Raw genomic sequence first — 19,661 nt, 5'->3', positions numbered from 1 at the left:
GCAACATGTCATTTGTTGTCATAGATCGATCCATAAAATAGAAAATACACGTCTCCTCTGCCACTGTTAAGCATTCCAACCGGGGCCAGGGTCCAAGACAACACTTTACACCTAGAACGGAAATCAAACAATCGGGGCCAAAGGCCAACTGTCGCTTTAAAAATCTATTTCCACCCACCGCTACTCTCCTCTTTTTAAATCCATTCCATGGGTAAGCAACTGAGAGAGGGTTTCTTTGAGACATAATAATTGGCTTCATAAATGAAAGAAATATTTCTATTTACATGACAATGTGACGTCATTTTATCATAAAAAAAGTTGTAATCCTACTCAGTGACGCAAACATAAACCCCTTGAGACGGTTGATGCCGGTGGTTGATTCCAGATCACATGGGAAAGGTCTTTGGTTGTGGGGTCCTAAACCCAACCTTATAAGATTTTGCAAGATTTCTTCTTTCACACTGACATAGGATTTTCTTACCTTCAATCCTCACACGCCCACTCAAGTGTGACAAATTTTTAAATCAAACACGTGGATAACACGAACTAGTGTTGGATATATCCAATATAAATCAACCTTTAAGTGGTCTACTACAAGTAATAGGAATGTAATATTGGAGAATAATGTTGATTGTGATACGAATCCTAGGTGTCTTATATTGGAAATTGGATTGATGGAATTCTTAATTAAATATGATTATGATACTTGACTTGGAGCCTAAGAAAGTAAGTTTAGGTTTCCTTTATGGATGGAAACCCTAGCCTTTAGCGTATATAAAACAACGGTCCCTATAAGCCCTAGAATATAGATAGCATAATGCTTCCCATAGAGTAGTTGTATGTGGCTAGGTGTTTGTAGAAAATCATGGTGTTGCTGCAACCTTCATCTTCCTTGTTAGACTTCCATGGTTGCCATGAAATCAGGTTAGTTACTCCTTTATTTGTGTTTTAATTGTATAATCATTTAAGGCCAACAATTAGTATCAAAGCTTGACCTATTAAGTTTGAAGTTCGATTATTTAATATTTTCATGAATTGTGATTTTGATCTTACATCCAAATTGTGATTGCACTTGGCAACACCCCCGCCCCCCTCCCCCCTCTCTCTCTCTCTTTCTCTCTGTTTCTCCCACCGAAATCTCGGACACAATTTGCTAAACTCAAGGCCAATAATGCATACGATACGAACATCGAAACACCCACCGACCCCCTCTGCAAAACAACACTTCTGCTCATTTTATATATAAATCAAACCCTCCTCACCATTTCTCCTGTTCTTCTTCTTTCACAAATATTTAGAGGGTTTTATATGGTCAAGTTGATGGCATTTTTATGCAGGCCTTTTTATTTCATATAATATGTTTTGGTCGAACCATCAAAATTTGGAGGTTGCTAGTGTTAAAGAAATCAACCCATCTTATTAAAGGACCTACACAAATCTAGAATAAAGAATTCTAGAACATTCACTAAGGTTGGTTAGCTAGATTATCCAAGTTAAAGTCGTACTTTGTAGAAATGACTAGAATGTTGTTTCTTAAGTTGGTGGAAGAGTCTAGAAGAATGGTGAGGTTTCCACCAACATGCAAGATTAGTGTAGATAATTCTAACTTAGGAAGTTAGTGGAATTATCTAGATATCTCTAGCATGGTGTGTCCATGCTTCTCCAAGGTTCCATCCATGCCTATAAAAGGAGAAGGCATCCACACCATTTGTAACAACAAATCAACAAATCAACAAGCAAGCTTGTAAGCAAGCAAGCGAGAGTGAGAAGAAAGAATAGTCTTATAAGAGTGTGAGTGTTCTAGAGTTTGTCTCTAGAAAGTGAGTGAGTGTCATAGCTTGTCAAGAGTGTCTTTGATAGTTTGTGTTGTAATATTTTGTTTGTGTAATACAAGTAATTTGTTTACTTGTATTGTCTCTCCAACACTTGTGCTAGAGTTGTGTACTCTTAAGTTTTTTCATCCCAACAATTGGTATCAGAGCGGTATGATCAGGGACCGTCTCTATTAAAGCTTTTGAGAATCTTGAGAAGTTTAGTACTTCGCAAGATTATTCGTTAATCTTGTTCGGCTTATCAAAGCTCTGCCGACACGATGGGAGACCTTCAAGTTGTTAGAGGAATCAAGAAGTTGAACAACAAAAATTACAACACGTGGGCGACGTGTATGGAGTCTTACCTACAAGGCCAGGATCTTTGGGATGTCGTCGGTGGTAATGAAGTTACGCAGCCAGAAGAAGACACTAGCGGCGCTTTGAGGAAGTGGAAGATCAAGGCAGGTAAGGCCATGTTTGCCTTAAAAACCACAGTTGAAGATGACATGTTGGAGCACATACGGAAGGCCAAGACACCAAAAGAAGCGTAGGACACCTTCGCCACACTCTTTTCAAAGAGGAACGATACAAGACTGCAGTTTCTCGAGAACGAATTGTTATCAGTGGCCCAAAGGGACATGACGATTGCGCAATATTTCCACAAGGTAAAGTCTATTTGCCGTGAAATTTCTGAATTAGATCCTAGTGCTGCCATTGTAGAATCCAGGATAAAAAGAATAATTATCCATGGATTGAGACCCGAATATCGAGGCTTCGTTGCTGCTGTACAAGGATGGCCGACCCAACCATCACTTGTTGAGTTTGAGAATTTGCTTGCCGATCAAGAAGCTTTGGCAAAGCAAATGGGAGGGGTCTCGTTAAAAGGTGAGGAGGAAGCGCTCTACACCAAAAGTAAAGGCAGCTTTAAGCAGCGTGCTGGTGGTGGATCTAAAAGAAATGGTGACAAGGAAAAAGGTCATCAAGGAGGAGGGAGTTCTCGGCCAGGGGGAGCTCCAAAGTATCACGGCAACCGTGGTCAGTCCCAGAATAATAAAAGATTTGAGGGCAAGTTTACAATTGTGGAAAGAATGGCTACATGGCGAAGGATTGCTGGTTCAAAAGGCCTGTAGAAAGTAATGTTGCCAACTTAGAGAAGAAAAGTGAAGATGATTGGGACACCGTAGCGTATCTAGCTATGGATGAAGAATGGGATGCTGAAGCATCTTCTTGGTGGTCCTCAGAAAAAGAGGTGTTGCCTGATTCAAGAGAGATAGAAGATAAGTTGCCGCAAAAGATGGGGGAGCAAATTGTTCGAATCCAGTCGAGACCTGATGAGTCTGAAGATTCGCTTGATGGTGATGATGTTGAGCAAGCAGTACCCCAAAACCCTTGGCAAGCTGACATATATCAACAACCAGAAGAAGATAGACCTAGTGAAGTGGAAGTATCAACTCCACAAGCACAACTAAAGAGGTCAACAAGAATCCGAAAGCAAAATCCGAGATATGTTAGCACAGCTATAGAAGAAGAAGCAGCTGGACTTGAGTGCTTCAAAGTTGAGAGAAGAGGTCGATGCGTTAAGGAAATATCAAATTTGGGATCCAGTGGCAAGGCTAAGAAATGTGAAACCCATCTCATACAAATGGGTGTTCAAGATGAAGCGTTGTCAACCCAGTGTAGAGAGAAGACTGAGACGGTGTTGAGGGGGAGTGTTAAAGAAATCAACCCCATCTCATTAAAGGACCTACACAAATCTAGAATAAAGAATTCTAGAACATTCACTAAGGTTGGTTAGCTAGATTATCCAAGTTAAAGTAGTACTTTGTAGAAATGACTAGAATGTTGTTTCTTAAGTTGGTGGAAGAGTCTAGAAGAATGGTGAGGTTTCCACCAACATGCAAGATTAGTGTAGATAATTCTAGCTTAGGAAGTTAGTGGAATTATCTAGATATCTCTAGCATGGTGTGTCCATGCTTCTCCAAGGTTCCATCCATGCCTATAAAAGGAGAAGGCATCCACACCATTTGTAACAACAAATCAACAAATCAACAAGCAAGCTTGTAAGCAAGCAAGCAAGTGAGAGTGAGAAGAAAGAATAGTCTTGTAAGAGTGTGAGTGTTCTAGAGTTTGTCTCTAGAAAGTGAGTGAGTGTCATAGCTTCTCAAGAGTGTCTTTGATAGTTTGTGTTGTAATATTTTGTTTGTGTAATACAAGTAATTTGTTTACTTGTATTGTCTCTCCAACTCTTGTGCTAGAGTTGTGTACTCTTAAGTTTTTTTCATCCCAACAGCTAGATCAAGGAAGCACATGTAATTTTTAAAGGCCAATTTGATTAGTCAAATTTGATTACCACCAGTAGTTATGATAATAGAATGAGAAATAAAATTTGATTGGTCAGTTCATTGGATTAACTACGACTGAAAACCATGGCATATTTCAGATTTTCTATTTCAATTCTAATTGCTAATGTTTTTGGTTGAATGTTTAACCATGTAATACTGATGTCTTTGTCAATTTTGTAAGCATATGAAAATATACACTTACACTGGAAAAGTGATGCGGCCTCTCCATTTAGCAAGCTGAGCTCTGCCAAAGCAGAGCATTGTGTTTCATCGACTTGATTTGGATTTTGGGTTTTTGGTATAATCTTTTTCTTGGGTCTTAATTGCTGACAAAATTTTGTGGTGGATACGAAAGGTGATTAATTGTTTCCTGCATAACTTACTTATGCCGTGACATCTCCTTATTATCTGGAATAATATGTTTTGGTTTCTTGTTTCGGTGGCATCGGAAGGTTTTCGTACTAGCATAACCAACTGATTATTCAGAACCCAATTTTGAATGCAACCTAAATATTAGAAAAAGGCGTAACAACTCAAATATTGTTTGACATATTTGCAGGAGACAAAATTGGTTCCTTTTGATTGTCTCAAAACTATTGTTGGTATATTGTGCCCATATATATGTGATTGTGATAACATATATTAAGGTTGCCTTACAGGGAAGCATATGCTAAGTTTTGGGCATATCTACTATATACATGCCTTTCAATGAATTTTAATATAATTCCTATACATGAAAGCCAGTCAAGACATATTTTGTCAACATTTGTTAAGCAAATGACGTGTATAGTGTTACTTGTATGGCTAATTTGGTTCAAGCATGTGTGATGACGACATATTTTTAATATTGTCGTGGGTTTTGGACTATACTATATTGTACTTTTTTGGGTTTTTCACCAATTTCTCACAGAATGTGAATAAAACATATTGTGCTAAAACTGATTACGATGGGCTAGGCCTATTATAGTAATCTTAACTCCATAAGGAATTTGCATGACTAATCGATTTGCTTTTGTCTACAATTTTGTTTTCCTATCTCAGTGGTCATTTAATCATACATGACTAGTTAACCATAAAAATTGATGAATAATATGTTGGTTGACTGAGAATGACAAAAAGCATCTAGTGGCAAAAACAAGAACATTGTACAAATGAATAAGGTTTGTAGTAATTATGTGACAATTTTCATTTGTATTTTATTTATTCTTATATGAGAATTATAGTTGGTCATGTGTGTGGAGCTTAAAATAATCCCAAAATTCTAGAGGTGACATGTGGATTTTTGCTCAAGAAAGACAATATTTCCCTCAATAAATGAGCATGATTCTCAAATGCTCCCACGCACAGCTCACACCCCTGAAGGTCCCAGCAATTGAATACGACTGCCCACAGCTCACCTTCCCTTGGCAAGGAAAAGTCAAAGCATTAAAGATAAGGATTAATTACCCAAATCTTATCTTTAATACATTCCCAATTGAAGATTGACTCCAATCAAGTAAGTAATCCCAATTTAAATCAAATAGGGATAATTATTCCATTATCTCAAGATATTATTTCCCATTTAATATCTTGAGAATATTTCTCCATAAACCTTACCCAATATAATGCCGCCACGTGTAGGGTAAAACCCTAACAATATGGTCGGCCCTATCCCTATAAATACCCCATATTCTACCAAAGTTCAAAAACTTTTGCTACCCCTAAAAAGCCCTAAAGACTCTATTCTCTCAGAGAAACTGACTTAGGCATCATAGATCCATTGGCCTAACCCCCCCCTCCCCCACCTAGTGGGCGCGTGAGGCTTAGGTCTTTGATCAAATGTGTTGATTGTTTTGCAGGTGCATTTTCATCAAGACTGAAGACGGCGAAAATTTGCATCGACAATGTGATTATATATATGTTTATAAAGAAGTGGTGAACATATGAAGACATTGTTGGCATGAGTCAACAATAATACAATAGGAATGAATTGTGTTTCCTAGTTTGGGAATAACTCTCCTTTTATGTCTTTAATATTACTTGTAGTACAAGGATTGAGGATGTATATATATGTGTTGCTTCCCATGAGAGAAGAATAGAGAAGAATATTTAAAACCTTAGAATTAATTTTATGTGACATGAGGTATGTAATTCATTCAAAGTATGTGATTTAATTGATAAGCATGAATTTTCAAACATGTATTATTGTTCGTTAGTTTCTCGTATGCCTAAAGAATTTAAACAATATTTTGATCAGTCAATTTTTAGTGCCATAAGGGGAGAAGAAAATAAATTATTCAAAGCTAATGTATGACATGTATTGGAGATAATTTCTTACGGAAAAAAAAAAGAAAAAAAAAAGGGAACTTTGGTTGTTCTTTTATTTAATTTGGTACTTACAAGGCTAATGCATGATTTTATTGCCAATGTTTTAGTAATTTTGTGCTATGGAAAGAATGGTATAAAAGGAAAGGAACCTGTTTGACTTAAGCAAGTATTTGGGCGATTTCACAAATTAGCTTCTAAATTAAAGGAATGTATTGCTCTTTCGCATTACATAAAGTATTTTTAAGCAATTGGCTACATAATGATAAGTCTTGGCATTCTTGTGGTGGAAGTGTGATACAACTTGTTTTATATGTGATTAATCTCTTTCAGTATGGTTCTTGAGATTAATTAAATACCTAAGGGAGTCATGAAGGAGATTATTAAAATAATGCCATTTGCTAGCAAGACTCGAAGCTTAAATCATGTTATCATAGTTATGTCACTTATAGCTAATTAACCTGTGTGATTTTTGTATTGTTTTGGGGCGAAGATGATCAATGCCTTTTCAACTAAGTAAGCCGCAACGGCTTAGTTGAGGATGGGACTGTGTTTTTGAGAACTTCGGTTAACATTGCATCTTAATTAGAATAAAAGGGATAATCTTCTTGCCTGCATGTGTGGATTATTCCTTTTAGTTTAATTAAGATGGCATAGTATGGGTTTTATTTCATATAAGTTATGAAAATCTTCATCTGCCCACAGGTGTTGAAGCTTTTCATGAAGGTACTCTTGTGACATATAATCAAGTACTAGAAACTAGTTAATTTTCTTGCCTATAGGTGTAAATTATCTAGTTTCATGAAGTTTATTGGGGAATAAAGTTCCATGTCTTCAGTTACAAATGTTTCCACTATGAGCCCCATTATAGGTTGTGGTTCTAAGGCTTGGAAATTGGTTGCATCATGATATATTTTTGTCTCTTCATTTGACTTGTTGATGCAAAGTATTGGATTTATGAAAGGTTAATCAAGGATTGCTAAGGTACGCATTGTTTAAGTGTAATGCTTGTAGATATTTTCAATTTGAACTTTGATGTTTGGTTAGAGGATGAAATTTGATTACTTGAGTTTCCTTTGGACGTCGAAATTGAAATAACATGAAATTTAATTTGGTAGACATGTTTAGATTCATGATAGATGAACATAATTTTTCTGGCGGATTGTGTCTTGATTAAGATCGGATGAATGACACGTCTAATGGTCACCAAATGACCTAAATTTTTTTATATGTTCAACATATATATTCTATATATACTAAGGGCACGTTTACGTACCCGTAATCGGAATCAATTTAAGGAATCGGATTTCGATTACGGGATACACCTTTGTTTACTTAATCTTGGGGAATCATAAAAACATGTGGGGTCCACACCAATTGGGGAATCCACTCCTGATTTTGGAGGAATTGGACTCCCTAAATGAGAGGGAGGTATTTCAATTCCTGGACTGGAGGGGAATTGGGAATGAACTTCTTTTACCAATTATGCCTTCACTTGGTTGTGATGATTCCAATATTGCCCTTCATTTTACTGTGATAATCTCCCTCACCAACGCTGCTGCTTCATCTACCTCACGACTAGACGCTGCTCCACCAAGCAGATCCCATACCCACTACACCTACTCTCTGTTTGCCCCTAAGAATCAAAGAATCTTGAAATTTTGAGCACTAACCACTTCTCCCTCTCCATCTTTCTTCTGTATCACCACTGCACAACCATAAACCTGAGAAAGAAATAGGCATGAGCAAATGAATTTCTTTGAATTTCTGGGTTATTTCTTGTGCGGGGTAGGAAGGACTTGACTCTCCAATTGCTTTGTGGGTTCTTTCTTCTGCGGGGTGGGAAGGTCTTGACGGCTTTGAAGGTATCTGGGTTCTCTTTTCTGCAGGTAGAAAGATGAATGTGGCTAGGTTTTTTATTTTTAATTAGATTATAATCTAATTTATACACAATAAATCAATAATGCATATTTTAACTCTTTACTTTAATTAAATAAATAAAAATATCTAATTAAAATGTTTATAAACATAAATATAGAATAAAATAAAATAAAATAAACAAGGGTAATTTAGTAATCATATTGATATTTATTCCGATTCGGCTAAACTAGTAAACAACTTATATAAACTCAATTTCATTCATATTCTGATTCCTGAACATTTAAATAAACAACTTTAACAAGAATCTGATTCTAACTCCTCTTCATTCAAATTTCTTCTCAACTCAATTCCTCCTATTTCGATTACGGTTACATAAACGAGTCATAAAACCCAAACTGATGTGGTACTGTTCTAGAGCAGTAAAATGGCGAAAATGCCCTTACAATGCTATCCTGTCTACCTTTTTGTTTAGGCTTCTCTACAGTAAAAAGGCATTTTTGCCCTTCCACTCCACCTGTCGACCATCGCAGCGTCTTCTGACATCTTTCCTTTCTTTTCACTATTTTTCCTTCTGTTGCTTTTCACTTCTTTTCCTCTAATTTGAGTTCGATTGTTTTGGCTTCTGTGGTTTTGGTTTCGTTTGCTCCCTCTCCCTTTTTCTCTGTTGTTCTCTCTCACAGAAGCCCTTCGTTCTCCATTTGCCGTTATCGTCCAACTCTGATTTAGCTACCTTTCGTCAACTCCATCTACTTCAATTTTCCTGCATAGCTTTCTGTCCGAAGCTCCAAATTCTTGGCCAAACAGAACAGCGAACTTCCCGATGGTCACCAGCTCCAGTTCAAGGTCGAGAAGCACTCAGTCAATGACGTCCCCGACGCCAAGATTTCATAAGGTCTCAATATCGAATTGGTTTGATTTTTGTGTACCTGATTTAAATTTTTTTGGTGATTTGCTTTTGGCTGTCTGATCTGGTTTGATTTTTGCTTTCAAGAAACGTTGGTCTTCGAATATTGGGGTTTTTTTCTGCAAGCTTGCAAGGCTGCAAGCCCTTTGTGATCAAGTATGTATTTTTTTCCTTGATTAAATGTTTTTGTTTTCAGTTTTGTAAGCATTCATCTTTTACTAATTGTCTAAGAGCTTCCATGGGATCTGCCCTATGTTGTTACTTTGCGATTACCTCCGTTGGGGTTGAAAAAACCACAAACGCAATGTGAGTCTGAAAACTAATCAAAAGGTTTTAGAATTTTAAATTTTTTTTTATCGTAAAGGTTTTTAAAATTTTGGATCATGTTTGCATTTTTATCCAATCTCATGCTCTAGCAATGCTTATAAAGATGACTGTTAGATTATCAAAGGACTCTGGAATGGTAGAAAACGCAAAAGGTCTGCAAGAATTGAGTTTTATTTGTTTTGTTATAGGAATTCAAATAATGATAAAAAATCTAACATTTTGTTCCAGAAGTTGCAATTTAATCCTACATTGACAAATTTCTCTGATGGCCACTGACTAAAGCTTGACATTCAGATTCGATGGCTAGATTGGCAACAAATTTATTGGGAAATGCATCTTCAAAGGTATGCCTCTAGAGCAAATTTAAAGGTAGGAATTTTTAATATTTTGTGAAATTAATGTTTTTTCAGAGTTTATAATAGATTGGTTGGACAAGTACATAGTGTTTGTTTGGTTGAATGTAGAAAGGAATTGGAAGAATTATGAAAGTACTGGCATTTTGTTGTAGGAGTTAGAACTTCAACATTGCTTGGAGGAAATTGTCATAAGTTCAGTGGCCAAAGCTTGATGTTGGCATGACAACAAATTTACTTGCAAATGCATATTCAAAAGTATGCTTTTTTGTTGTTTCTTGGTGAAAAATTGATTAGGGATGATTGCTATTGTTTATTCATGGTTGATTGAGCATTTTTGTTATAAGAAACCATAAAGAACAGTTGCCTTGATGCTAAGTTTTTTTTATATTTCTTGATGCATTTCTGTTGATCAGGCATAGATGGACCGGTCGATATGAAGCGCATCTGTGGGACAATAGTTGCAACAAAGAAGGGTAGAGCAGGAAGGGAAGGCAAGGTTTGTCAAGAAAACACAATGATGTTTTTAATTACAAGAAATATGCATTTTTTTCCAGTCAAATTCTGCTTTTGTTCTGACTATTTTCCATACTATATGCTGATTCTATTTTTTTAATTTTTTTGGTTTTTCTTTGATTAGCTGGGGAATCAAAATCAAATGATGAATCTTTAGTTTACTTGGGTAAGCATTTTTTCACATATAATTTGGCTTACCATTTTAACTGTCAAACCATGTTGTTTTAGTTCATGCTACTAATCATGCATTCAGTAGATTTATATATACAACAGTGTTTAAATGCTAATTGATTACTAACATAATGCGGTCTTTACAGGAAAAGCAGTGGATTCTCAAGAGGGGCTTCAATGTACAGAAGAATTACAAGGTCTTAATAGCTATTCATAATTTTATATAATAGTTTAGATAAAATATCAATGAGAAATAATATAAATACCAAATAAAAATCTCTAAAATCTCTTTGTTTTGTTTCTTCTCTGTGTAGCAGACGTCATCAATATGGAAGATGGCTAGCCAGGATTGTAAAGGTTACTGTAAATAAGGATCTCTTGGGACATTTAGTGGGTGATTTTTCAAACTTTATTTGCTTTTGTATCCAAAAAATTTCCTAATATTTTTAATATGATCAGTGAAACCACGATTTCATGTACTAGCTAGCTACTAGGATGCTTGGTTTTTGTATGATTCTGATTATTTGAGGTATCTGAATAAAGTTTTGTTCAAAGTAGGAAAATCAATTTAAACTCGAGCTTCTTTACAAGCTTGAGGAGAGATTTTAGTCTTATAATGATTAACAATAAGATGCAACTAAGGTAACACATGTACTGCACATATTGCTAACTATGCTAGACCAAAAGTATCATCATTATTGCTTAAACATACCAATCAGTTTACATTATGTGAACGCATATGAAGACTGAGGGGTTTAACCCTCAATTCCAATCTCATCCTGACTGAAACGTGTAATTTTGTGTTTACACCATACTAATCAATATTTTTTTTCATATGTTTAATCAAACTCTTATCTAATGTACATTTCGCAGAGACAAACGAGCAAAAACTTGATGACATCCTATAAAATTGCCAGAAAAAAGGTCATTTCCAACTCATGCAAAACCAAACTTCTTTCCCATTGAAAAACACTAGGTAAACACAATCTATCCTTATATTGTTCATAATATAATTCTATTGTGATACAATTTTGTTTCATGTATTTCAATCCTTTTCTTTTCCCTTTCCTAGGGTACCTCCTTTAAACTACTTTTCCCATTCTTCATATCGGTCAGAAGATCTCTTTTTGCCAGTTTTGAACAAAGGTCATTCCTCACTGTATAATTTTTTTACCAATGTCCAAATCTTAAACTATTGCATGCTCATGTTTGCCGATCTTTGTCACCAATTTCAAATAGTGATGTAGAAGATATGTGACATCCCACATCGTCCAGGGGACTGATCCTTATATGTATATTTCATCCCTACCTAGCACGAGGCCTTTTGGGAGCTCACTGGCTTCGGGTTCCGTAGGAACTCCGAAGTTAAGCGAGAAGAGGGCTAGAGCACTCCCAGGATGGGTGACCCTCTGGGAAGTTGCTCGTGAGTTCCCAAAAACAAAACCGTGAGGGAATGGTAAGCCCAAAGCGGACAATATCGTGCTACGGTAGTGGAAGCGGGCCCGGGAAGTGATCCGTCCCGTGTCGGGATGTGACAAGATATCTCAAAAGAAAATGCGCAGGACTTTGACCAAGTGCCTAACAAGGTATTGAAAAAAAGTCATCTCCAACTGCTGCAAAAACAGATTCGTGTTCTTCCAAAAATGATTAGGTAACTACTCTTTATACTTGCTTTTTGTACAAGTTGTAATTTATCTATACACAAATTCAACAAATCTATTCTCATTTTCCAATTTTTTAAGAAGCTGTCTATCAAACTGACTACAGTCGAAATTTAAGATTCTTAGTAGCACATGCTTTGTTTTGAAGCTGTCTATCAAACTAACTACTCTTTATAGTTGCCAAATGTTAATATCTCACTATCTTTACACAGTTTATTTAATCAATTTTTTAGTATAAATAGTGCTGTCCTTGATTAAATAATAATGTCAAACAAAATTAAGAGAAAAATATAACTGCCCAATAAGAATGACTTACCGAATTACATCACAATAACAAAAGGTAAAGAATAAATAAAATGGCAAGTAAATGGCATTATATAATTTATATCAACTAATTGAACACCTACTTCATATGGGAAGAAGAGGTCACAAAGGCAAAACAGGGAACAACAACTACTTCATATGGGAATAAGACGTTAGTTTAATTGTAATTATCTTTTTATTTGGTCAAATTCGAAGTTGGTTGGCTTGCATCTAATTTGGTCGTTTGCTTGCACAGGTTGAAGTCACTGGTTTTATTAATGCCGGTGATCGAAATCAATCCAAGTTAATGTGAAAACGATATCATTATTTTGTTATGATGAGAACTGATTTAAATTAAGAAATTGAATTACATTTTTTAACCTCTTTTGTGATCATTTACTGAGAATTTGTTAATTGTTTTAATATATATGAGGTAGGATTTCTACGTTCATTTCTCATCTTTAGAGATTGCTGAATTTCTACATTCATTTCTCATCTTTAAAGATTGTTGGATTTCATATTGTCAAATAGTTTATGGATTTTCATATTAAGCGCGTCAATATGTTATTGTAGTAATTCAATTAGATGTGATAAAGTTGATGTCTTTATACCTTTAAACAGAATTTTTTCACATAATTTCTAATCCCGCAGCAACGCACGGGCAAAACTTTCTAGTCCTATCTATACTAAAACCCGGTGGGAAAACCACTGTTCATTAACAATGTGCTGACTCCCGCCCCTCGATTTCTTCATGTTTTTGGGCCTTCTTAGGGATTCTCCACTGAATTGGCGGTTTTACCCTTTTCCTCATTTTTGTTGCCGCGTGCCTCTGGAGGTGGAAACACGTTTTTCATTTTCTTGGTTGGGGTTTGGTTTCCTGACGATGAGCATGTGTCGATCATCGCATCGACTGTGCCTTTTCCCATTTTCTCTCTTACTATTGTTGCTTTCTTTCACTTTCACTTCAGTTTGGAGCTTTGCCTTAAGGCGGGCTGTGTGTTTTGTTGCTTTTAAATTTGGTTAGTCAATTTTCTTTGTCATTTATTCTGTTTTTGTTATGCTTTTCGTTTTCGTTTGGACCTTTAGTTTTTCTTTTCGGTTTCTGGTGTTGCAGGAGTGTGGTTTCAGTGATGGGTTTTCGGGATGTTTGATTTTATTTTTTGTTAGTCTTTCAGCAGGCTGTGACTCTGTGTTTTTGGAGATTTGAATAATTCTGTTTTGTTTTTACTTTTTGTTAGTCTTTCAACAATTTTGTGGTCCGGATTTGAACGGCTCTGTGGTCGCGATTTCCTGTTGCGGCGATTGAGTTTTTTCTTAGGTATTAGTTTGTTTTGGTGGCCACAGTTTATCGAGTGATGTGGGTGTTGTATTTGGGTTTTTTGAGTTGTCTTTTGATTGTTTTGGGCGATTTGTTGCTTAATTATTTTGTTGTCAAGCGTTTCTACATCGTTCAGTTGCTCTGTAAACATTTAAGATTGATTTTATTCTTGAAAGCTTATAGCTTTTGTTGGCTAACATAAAACCAGGTTTTGATTGTTTTTGATTATTTGGATAGTGTTCTTTTTAAAACTGAAATGGCCATGTGATTTCTTCTTTCGATTATTTTCCCTTTTGATTATTTTAGGCGATCTGTTGCCTGATTATTTTGCCACTAAGCACTTCTGCGTGGTTGAGTTGCTCTCTGTAAAGATTTAAAATTAGTTTTTCTCTTCAAAGTTTACAGCTTTTGTTGCTTGATATAAAATTAGGTTTTGATTGTTTTGGAGCATTTTGATAATCTATGCCGGTGTTGTGTTTCTTTTGGACAATAATTTTTTGTGGCATTATTGAAAGTTTATCAGGTGATGTGTTTGTTTAAATTGGATGAGTGCGGTTTTGTGTGTATTAGTTATTAATTTCAAATGTCGGTATTATATGAAAGATTATGTAGTTTTAATCTTGATGAATGGTGTTTGAGAATGGAATTGGCCATAATAAATGGTGATGTGGTTCATGTATTGTTGGTGGTATTCAAGTGATCTCTTTTTTTTCCTTGATTTATCATTTTTGGTGTTTTAATTGAATTGACTATTCTTTTGCGTTTTTGTTTAACAATTTATTCAATTATTTCATTTCTTTTTTAGCTTATATTCTGTTTCGATTAGATGATGTTCAGGTTTCTTGAGCTTTCTGTCTAGACTATTTGTGAATTTACAGACCTCGGATTTCATTTGAGTAGTTTAAATGGTAGATCAAGGTCCAACTCCTATTAATCAATTGGTGACGTATGAAAGAATTGTGAAAATTATAGTCCGTATTTGCAGAATATGGTGGTCGAGATTTCTAGGCATGACTTATAAATATACAGGGCTTCACTGTATATTGGTTGATGAAAGGGTGAGAAAATCAATCTTTAATAATATAGACTGATAAGCGTTTAACAACACATGTTAACTATTTCTTATTTGTTCTAATACAAATGGCATAGCATTTCTCCTGTCCAGGATAAACAGGGTGTGCAATTGATTTTTAATCTTTGTATTCTTTGATTTTCTGTCGTAGAATAATATATCAGTTTCCATGTTAGCTCTATGCAATGTGTAAATTTTTTGATGCATATCCATTGTCTTTAAACTGTTAATTACGCTGATAAATTGACTCTCAGTATTTACTATCCATGTTACTCTATGATATTTGTCATATGTGTACTTTCATATTATTTCAAGTGTTAGGTATCGTATACTAACTCTATATAACATGTAAATTTTTTTATGCATATCCATCACCTTTAAAATGTTAATTACAACAATAAATTGGCTTTGACTATGCACTATCCATGTTAGTTTTTAATGTTTGTTCTTTGCATCTATTTTCATGTTATTTCAAGTGTCAAATTCAACATTATTTAATCATTCATAGTGTGTTTGACAATTTTATTTTTCTTGCCTTTCCCATGTTTGATTATCAAGCAATAAGCAATTGAGGCGTCTTCTGATGAGATGGACTATGAAATAATATTGCCAAAAATTGAAGCAAGTATTTGCTACGAAATTATGAATTTTCACACCAACAAAATGAAGGGTCAGTATCGAGTGGTGACACATAACACTCACGTTGTATTTACTGCTAAAACAATTTTTAACAAGTTGACAAGTGTCTTTCCGCCCATAGATTCTTTTTGCTAGACTATAATAGGTTGTATCCTCGGCTGGAGAAGCTTGATGTCCTTACAAGTGATAATATGTATATACATATGTGTGTGTGTGTGTGTGTGTCTTAGAATGCGTTAATGTTTGTTTTATGAAACATTTTGTCGTGACAGTTATCTTTTGTTCTTTTTCTTTCTTTTTTTTTTCCTTCAAATTTTGAAATGTTATTGGTCAGGTGGTTGGAGTCCAGCGTTTGGAGCCCATACAAGTCAATCAGAGAATTGATCACAAATGTGATATGGTAATTCAAAATATCAAGTTATTTCCTCTGCATAATAAACTTTTTAATTGTTTTCCGTATCAATTGTGTTTATGTCATAGATATCCAAACTGCTGTTTTGTAACATTGGACAATCATATACTTTTCTTAAAAATAATTTAGGGTAAATTACGTTTTGCCCCTTTAGGATTGGGATCAATTTCAATTTCTTACATTTTTAAAACATTTCACTTTCAAATCTCACATGCTATTCCATTTCAATTTCATACAAGTATTAAAAAATCTGTTAAGTGATGACGTTGCAAATATGGGGTCCTTATTTGTGTTGACGTGACTAAACACTCAATAAAAAATTTAAAATAATTAATTAAAGAAAAGTATTAAAATACTTCCATCCCCTCCACCCCTTTCGTCTTCTCCCATCCCCCAACACCCACCCCTTGCCCACCTGAGCCACCCTTTCTTCGATCCACTTTTGTTCATCTTCCTTACCCACCTTCTCCCTCTCCTCCACTCTTTTCACCTCCCCTCCCTTCTCTCTCCCCAGATCAACCTACACCCAACCCTAATTCCCAAAATTTTATTAGCCCCAATTTTATCCCTAATTTTGGGCGAGAAGAAAGGAGGAGGGAGGAGTTTTGCTTTCCCACTTTCTGCGATTTTAGCACCAGGGGAGGAGGGGGTGGAGGAGATGGCGGTGGGAGCAGTGGGAATGGTTGGGTTGATTGCGATGGGAGCAGAGAGGGTGGAGTGGGAGATGAGTTTCTGGGTTTGTTCGAACTTTTTTTTTCCTTCTTTTGTTTTTTTAAATAGTTTCAATATTATAATATTTTTTAATGTATAAAAAAATTATTTTTTTTGGCCACGTGGCAACAAATTTGGCAGAAAAGAAGAAGCTAAGATTACATTGTGGTAAGATGTTGCATGTGACAACCCGTTCCTAATTTTACATTTTTATTAATTTTAAAAGAGTGATTTGATGAAAATGCCCTAGAGGTGAGGGTATTGATTCTCGTTGACCAATGTATAATGAGGCATACAAAATATTTTTTTAGTGTATTCTTGAAGTACTCAATGATACGAACACGTAGGTGCAAGCAGAATCGAAATCAGAGCTACGGTTAAAATTTTACAGAGCTACGAATCTGGAAGTATTTTGAAGGAATCACTATTTGAATTATATTCTCCTATTTTATATTACTAATTTGTTATGCCACATGGGTGTGGCTGAGATGGGAAAAGAAAGGTGAGGAAGGAAAGATCCAGTGACCAATCGAGGGGGAGATCAGGGAGGGAAAGGAGAAATGTGAGTGGCACCTAACCTAGACCTTCATCCCTTGAACCTGTATACCCAAGACCTGACCGGCGGTGCCACTGGTTTCGAAGCAGTTTCTGCTGGATCTTCGGAAAATTAAGATTCCTCATCACTTGGAATCATCCTAAGATCCTTCCCTTTACCCTTTTTATACAAAAACCCGAGCCAATTTGGGGAATTCGAATCTAGAGTTCAAAGAGTGCACGACGGCGATCCGTCCAATCTCGAAAGGTTTTTTGTCAACCATCACCATCCTCAGGTGTTCCTTGAGCCTAGGAACAAACCCCAAACAACCTTGGAGATGGCGAAGCATCGAAGAAGTTGAATCGAAGGCCACCATTTTTAGGGTTTATGGCATATTCAAGACGAATTGGAGCTTTTCCGAGCCAAATTGGCCTTAGTCACAAGTATGAAACTTGCTCTACTCGTTGAGATCTTCACTCCTGTAAAATTTGAGAGTTTTTGGAATTAGTTGAATTTTTCGACGAGTCAGGGTGGTTATCCGTCGCGTGCTGCGACGCGTGGGCCAAGACCCCACCTACCCTTCCTAGACTAATTTGGTTATTCTGATTTCATGTGTAACGTTCGAATGACGAAATCTCTTTGTAAAACTATAGTTTTGATAGAGACCGCCACTTGGATATTAAATGAATCAACGATCCAACCGTTGGATCGTCATCAAACTTTAATATGTTATAGTACGTATCATTTGAGGATACTAGAACTTACAGATCGGGAATCCGATGTATGGATCTTCCCGAATTGGATTTGTAAGCTTGTAAAATAAAAACGTTGTCCGCCACTTGAATTTGCAATTGGCGAAAATCCAACCGTTGAATCGTAACGAAACTTTAAGATGTTCTAGAAGCTTATTGAAACTCTTGGGAAGTTATGGGCCGGAAATCTAAAGTGTGGATCTTTCGGATCGAGTTACGTAGGGTTTTGGACCCTACCGTCGACCTTCGACCGACGATTGACTTTTGGTCAATGGGTTTCAAACCATTATAAAACGTCCTTGGGGATGTGTTTTGTGTAAGTTATGTGTTCTATTGAGAAGATTTCTGAGACATGATTTGATAATTGTTCTAGGCATTGATCGTTCGTGGCGCCTCGATATTTTTGCTAGGGAGTTGTAGCACGGACTTTAGGTGAGTGGGGATCTTTTCCTTTTTATAGTATATATATATATATATATATATATATATATATATATATATATATGATTGATAGTTTCCAATTATACATTTGAAAAAGAATCTCTTACGTAAGCCTGGATTAGACTAAAGTTTATAAAAATTAGTGAAATGACGAAATTTATGACATATGCTACATGCTACATCCTACGTGACACGCCCCGACCCCGATATTCCCCGAATACCAGGATAGGCACGTGCTGGTCGACACCCGAGGGTGACGAAAGCTATTTATTGAGTGCAAATGCTGAAAACAAAGGATAAATAAGGCTTATAATATAAAAGAATAATGAATATGCAAATAAGGACCGTGTTTAGAGCACACAACTAATCTAGAACACTAAAAGAAAATAATATAAAATTGAATGAACCAAGGAGTGGGTCCTACACCGAGAGGACTCGAAGATGCCGATGCGGAAATGCCTGAACGTCGGGATTGTATGCCTCGATTCTAAATCCTGAAGGGGGCGCAAAACAAACATGAGTGGACCAAGTTGATATATAAATATAATAAAACAGTTATCAACATACTAACCCCCAGGTTTTATGAAAACACTTATATATAATGATAAACATAGGTTTTCCGAAACCTAGCATGTCGTGCAATGTGTCAAATCATAATTCGCATAAATAATAAACACTAGTGAATGTCCGATACAACTCTCCAGGCCCCATGCCGGCTCCCCGTCTCTGAGCAGACAGTCAGAGGAAAACACACTTCAGGCCCTATGCCAACACCAAACCGTCGCTCGGGACGGACCGGATCTATCCTTACGTCCCGTAGCGGAAAGGACCACTAGGTAAGTACAAAACCAGTGAACATACATATATTGAAAATCAACTTCATAGTATAAAGTCATCCATCATCTATACTATAAAGAGGTGTTCTAAACATGTTCTAAATATCATATCGTCATCCATCAGATATTCTACAAGAACATGGGTTATAGGAAAAATAGTAATAATTCAAACTAGCCTTAGTAAGCATGTTATCTCGTAAAACGTTTCATAAAACATAATCATCAAATCATGCTTTTCATGTATGCATTTCTACTATCAAAACATGCATTTTTAGAAGGGGTCCACTCACAGTACTTCATCGTCGAAAAGCCACGCCATCTAGTGAAGAAGGAAACGCCACAGCTAAACGCCCCTAAGCACATAAACGGTAC

General features: G+C 36.0%; 3 long non-coding RNA genes across 16 annotated transcripts; all 3 read left to right on the top strand.

Annotated features, from left to right (window-relative positions):
- Positions 1–9,090: 9,090 nt before the first annotated feature.
- Positions 9,091–11,865, top strand: LOC103954932. 14 transcript variants are annotated; one of them, XR_007253092.1, is made up of 12 exons: positions 9,104–9,230; positions 9,439–9,548; positions 9,659–9,721; positions 9,798–9,938; positions 10,078–10,180; positions 10,339–10,421; positions 10,563–10,604; positions 10,756–10,806; positions 10,927–10,999; positions 11,483–11,585; positions 11,682–11,755; positions 11,849–11,865. It is a non-coding gene; the product is annotated as an uncharacterized LOC103954932 (long non-coding RNA). The 14 variants fall into 14 exon arrangements; XR_007253099.1 differs by lacking the exons at positions 9,439–9,548; positions 9,659–9,721 and adding an exon at positions 9,330–9,398 and having other exon boundaries at positions 9,091–9,230; positions 9,877–9,913; XR_007253096.1 differs by lacking the exons at positions 9,439–9,548; positions 9,659–9,721 and adding an exon at positions 9,330–9,398 and having other exon boundaries at positions 9,091–9,230; positions 9,877–9,938.
- Positions 11,866–12,151: 286 nt separating this feature from the next.
- On the top strand, positions 12,152–12,901 carry LOC125470767. The gene is made up of 2 exons (XR_007253102.1): positions 12,152–12,745; positions 12,830–12,901. It is a non-coding gene; the product is annotated as an uncharacterized LOC125470767 (long non-coding RNA).
- A 16-nt stretch (positions 12,902–12,917) lies between these two features.
- On the top strand, positions 12,918–15,993 carry LOC125470766. Its single transcript, XR_007253101.1, has 2 exons — positions 12,918–14,949; positions 15,522–15,993. It is a non-coding gene; the product is annotated as an uncharacterized LOC125470766 (long non-coding RNA).
- Positions 15,994–19,661: the final 3,668 nt, after the last annotated feature.

The sequence above is a fragment of a genome, unplaced genomic scaffold (assembly GCF_019419815.1).
Source record: "Pyrus x bretschneideri cultivar Hongxiangsu unplaced genomic scaffold, Pyrus_bretschneideri_v1 Contig52, whole genome shotgun sequence".
NCBI lineage: Eukaryota > Viridiplantae > Streptophyta > Magnoliopsida > Rosales > Rosaceae > Pyrus > Pyrus x bretschneideri.
This window is presented reverse-complemented; position numbering and strand designations above follow the sequence as displayed.